General features: G+C 38.9%; 1 pseudogene; it reads right to left on the bottom strand.

Moving 5' to 3' along the window:
* Positions 1-3144: 3144 nt before the first annotated feature.
* Positions 3145-4215, bottom strand: LOC116067831 (annotated as a pseudogene).
* Between the last annotated feature and the right edge of the window lie 965 nt (positions 4216-5180).

Below are 5180 nucleotides of genomic sequence, written 5' to 3'. Positions count from 1 at the left end.
CCATGAGCAAGGCTCCCAGATATCAGTCAACTTGACCCAAATTGAAAGAATGAGCTACTTGCTTACTCTGGTACCTGGAATATATTCAGAGAGAGTGGCAAGTTTTTCTATTACTTGATGTCTAAGATGACTCATGTGGAACACCTCTCATTGCCTATCCATTTATTGGTAACATACATAAGTAATCATTAATAAAAGATATGGTAAATGCCAGAACATTAATTAGACCATGAAGCAGTGAAACGGATGATATAGATTCATAAAGTTGCTAGTGTAAGAATTTTTAAAGACTTTCCTTCAGAGGACCTGGGGGTATTCTTCATCCTTTATGCCAGCCAAAAGTGCAACCTGCCTGGGGTGTTTTGATTAAATCTCCTGCCTGCACAGAGAAAACAAGCCACACGTGTGCCAGGATGGATGCAATAGTGAGCAAGGAAACAGCAAGGATTACTTGGTAACCACTAGAAGCTAGGGGGAGGCGAAGGAGACTCCTCTTCTAGACCCTCCAGAGAAGACAAGACTAGCCCTCCCTACAACTTGACTTCAAACAGTGAGAATATTGATCTGTAAGGCAAGAACTCTGCAGTTTCTAACCACCTGATTGGTACTTTACGCAGGCAGCTATAGGGAACCAGTATAGTTACAGTGATGAACATTCATGAAAAGTGACCCCAAGAGGATACCTGGGGAAGAGAATTCCAGGTCAGGAAATAGCAGTGTGTTGGGCATGTTCTAGTGTTGCCAGAACAAAGTCAGCAAAGAGAGCTGCAAGTAAGTTCAGATTTAGATAGGAGCACAAGGGTCCAGGTCATTCTGGATCTGGTCATCTTATAGATCTGGGCTTTTACTTAGAATGAAAAGGTGGGAGCTTTGTGGTTTTAAGTGGGAGAGGTGATTTCTCTGAACTGAAGTTTCAATATTGCCCTTTCTTCTTTGCTAATAAGATAAAGTAGGGTCAGGATAGAGGCAAAGTGACCAGTCTAGAAGTTAAACAGAAAGTCCACAAAAGAAAGAGAAGGAGGGTAATGTAGCTCAGGATGTTTCAGTATGACTGGCATTTAATAAAAGAGGAACATATAATATGCACTCTTTTGTGTCTCATGTCTTTTTGCATAATACTTGTCATATTCTTCCCCATTAGTGTATAGAACCATACCTATAGTGCTATGTTGTTGTTTAGTAGTACCATTGTATATAAAGAAAATAATTTACATGCCTCATCATCAGCTGACAGATAGCTAGGCTGTTTCTAGTCCCAAGACATTTATAAATGAAGCTTCCAGGAACATTAATTCTCAAGTCATTAATTCCTAGGTCTTCGTGTGTATATATGTTTTCATATTTCTTGGAGTAATATCTGAGCATAGGCTGAACCCAGGAGTTTTCAAAACTGCTTGAATCATGTTATATTCCTGCCAACCACAACAGCAATAAATTCCAGTGCGTTTCTCTGCCTGGACACACACAGTGTGATCAATCTTTTTGATTTGGAACATTGCTAAGTATATAGTGGAATCTTCTCTGGGTTGTAACTTTCCTTCTCTTCATCACTAGCAGTGTTGAGAATGTTTTCAGTGTCTCTTAGGTATTCACTCATCTTGTCTTAAGGAATGTCTTCTCAAAAAATTGATCGATTTTAATTTTATAGGTATAAAAACCATATAATAAATGGCATACTATTAACGTGTGGTATATAGCTATATACTATCACAAACTTCCATCAAAAAGTTTTTCTTCCAATCATGTTGGACTTTGTTGTGGCAAGCATTTAAGTTAGTGGATTACTACTTGGTCTTGTTGAGGTTTGTTTTGAAGCTGGGCTTCAAAACATCTACTTTGCCCCAACTACTTTCATCTCAGAATGGCTGTGTTCAACAAGGACTTTCCCATTAGGCAGATCAGAACCTTCATGTTTCTTTCCCCATGTACGAGCTGGGGGTTATGTCTTCTTGTGTTTCTTTATATAATCTAGTTATTTATGTGCTATGCATTTGTTTGTAAAGCAACGATGATATAGCATTCTGTCACAGGCTCAAGAAAACGTGTAAAGATTGTTGGATCACAACCCTTTCCTTCCTGGGTCGCTACTCTATAATTTGTATATATTTGAAATACTCAGTCCATGCTCTTTTTTAATTATTTAATTAACTAATTAATTACTTTCATATATTACATCCCAAACACAGTTTCTCTTCCCATTTCTCCTTCCTATCACTCACTGACACTTCTTCTCTCCTCTAGATCTATTTCTCCTCTATTTTTCTTCAGAAAAGAGCAGACCACCCAGGGAGATAAACCAAATATGGCATAGCAAGGTACGATAAACTAGGCCTGTTCTTTGATTTAACTTACAAGAGTGCCAGGCTTTTCCAAGATCTTAAATGAACTAGTATCTAAGATTTAGGACCACCACTCACCTCTTTGTATTCTTGAAATATGGCCTCACTCACTCTGTAGCCTGGGCTAACCTGGGACTTTAAGCTTGCCATTATAACTGTCATCAGGTTTCAGTAACTGAATCATCATTTCATACTGTCTATGTCATGGAAATTAATTTTACCCATATGTTTATTTCATTTTCTAGCTACTTGGAGCAGTAATATAGTCTACTCCCAGATAATCTACCATGGCTAGACTTAAAATTGTTCTTTAAGAATACTTTGAAAATAGCTGAATCTTTCTGTTTTTTAAAGAAAATAACTTTAGTAAGAAAAATTTTCAGTGTAACAGCAACAAAGCAAATGAGAATACAACAAAGCTATGCATGTGAAATATGACCCAGTATGTAAAGACAATGGAAAAAGCAGAATGTAAAAGCATACAAGTCAAGGATGGTGGTACACACTTTTCATTTCATCAATCAGAAGCCTGAAGCAGGAGAATCCTGAATTCAAGCCAACCTAAGTTACAAAGTGAGTGCCTATCTCAAAATAAAACAAACAAAAAACAAAGTACAAGAGAGGTAATTAAGCAGGACCTCTTCAAGACAAAAATCTCAGTTGTTCTTTACCAAGTTAAAGTACATAAAGCCCAGCCAAGTGCCACACAGGGCCATGTGAAAGCTCAATATACCTACCCTATTCCAAGCACCAGGTGCCATTATATTCCTCAGAGCACTAGCCCTGGGTGCTAGGTACCCAGAACCTACCCAGAACTGCATCCCCACAAGCCCAAGCTTGTACCTACCAGATGTAGTGATGGAAGGACTAGAATGCCAGACCCTAGCAGACCTTGGAACACAGAGAAATGGGTCACTCCTGGCTCCTGCAGCTGCTGAGGAGTCAGAGTAGTTACTTGTGCACTCCAGTCCCTGGAAGCTCGGCAGTGACCTCGGCTCTGGCTACTGGAACGGCTGTGATGGCACCTGTTCTGAAGGTGGACCTAGACTGCTTCTGTCATAGATTCCAGGAGTGTGACCTCCTGTAATTTTGGGTTCTTGATCCAGATCTCCTGCTCAGGCACTCGTCTTCCTCTGCCTCCTCTCTTCTCTTCAGTCTATCCTGACTTTTCTTTTCCTGCTTTTCAGTCACAGTTTTCTTCAACTGATCAAGCTCCTTTCAGATCTGAATGAACCCCAAGTGGACCTTGCCCCTGAAGTGGTCTGCAAGACTATGGTCATTGCCATGGATGCCAAGGTAAACTGAACAAACCTCCCAGACACAGAATTTTTGCTGTTGAAAACAGGATGGAACTTCTATATTCATCCTCTGCTTCTTTTTTCTTTACACAAACTTTCTCCACTTCCATAAGAATCTTCTGGGACTCATCCACATTTCCTTCAGCTCCTACCTGCTCAGCTTTAGCAAGAAGTTTTCCTATTTCTTCATGTATTTTTTCTGCCTTGGCAGAAACTTCAGTACTGATCTCCTCTGTTTCTGCCAGCTGTTTCTTGGCAAGTTCAGTTCTCTGATCACATTCTGCAGTGAAGGACTTTAAGTGATCCATAGCATCTAATTCATAAAAACAGGTCTCTTTCTTTACTTGCAATTTTTTTACTTGCAATTACTTGCTCAAAGGTCCAAGTTGTGGATTTTGATACATTCTCCTAAATCCATGTGCCTCCCAGCAAGGACATCATGGGGGCTGCAAGTGCAGAAGGTGACTCTTGTGGATATTGTCATCTGTAAATTTGATCCTCTGTCTGGTTTCATCTCCATCCAGAGCTGTGCTCATGAACTGGTCCAGCAGAGCCTGCACCTGAACCTGGGAGGACATGGTGGCCTTTGCAGATAGCCAGAAAACTCCTTCCAACCCATCAACAAAGGCAGCAAACAGCAACAACAAAAGATGTTCTAGTCTCCTTTGAGTTAATTATTTCTAATAGTTATTATCCTCTCTAGCCAATGAGTCTTTCATCAAACTTGGTGCCGTACCTCTTGATGCATATTTCCACTTATGTACAATAAATTCCTGGGTTACTGGAAGATGGTTTTAGATTTACCTTGCTCTTTTGTCCCAGATATGAAATCAGACATTTCCCCCAGAAAACACTGTGATCTTGTACTAATAAATATTATTTCTGGGCAACCCTGTGGTTGCTAGGGGACCTCACTGATGCAGGATTGGTCATTGTATCTAGACCTCACTAGTTGGTAAGTGGGTGAGGCTAGAAAATGAGGTATTATTTTGAATGAAGAAATGTATTTAAAATTTACTTTGTAATGAGTCCTAAGTTTAGTTCAGGATTTTCACTTAACTTCTTTAATATGAGCTCTCCATATCCCTTTCCCCAATACTAATTGTTCTTGCAACCATACGAGAATATGTACTTCTCAATGAGGTAAGTACTCATTTATTTATCTCATAATGGTGACACAAAACTCTTGGCATCACCAACCAAGATTAATGTTGATATATAACACTAAATCAGTGTTAATTGCTGCAGGTGTTTACATTTGATTGAAAGATATCTTGATTCACAGTGTTCATACCACTGGAGATATAGTTCAATTATTGTGTTTTGAGATAATTTGAATAGTAGTATATTTATTTGGGCCAAAACTTCATTCATACAATTAAGTTCATGTTCCTCACTCAGATTCAGTGCTTAAAAATGATAGTTTACAGATTTGAATTTTCTTCAAATCTGAAATGTTTTGTTTCAGATAAAACATTTTCCAGGTCACAAAGTCAAGCATATAAAATGTATATTCAGTGGTATTTGTCTTTCTATCTTATTT

Source organism: Mastomys coucha, unplaced genomic scaffold (assembly GCF_008632895.1).
Source record: "Mastomys coucha isolate ucsf_1 unplaced genomic scaffold, UCSF_Mcou_1 pScaffold22, whole genome shotgun sequence".
Classification (NCBI taxonomy): Eukaryota; Metazoa; Chordata; class Mammalia; order Rodentia; family Muridae; genus Mastomys; species Mastomys coucha.
This window is presented reverse-complemented; position numbering and strand designations above follow the sequence as displayed.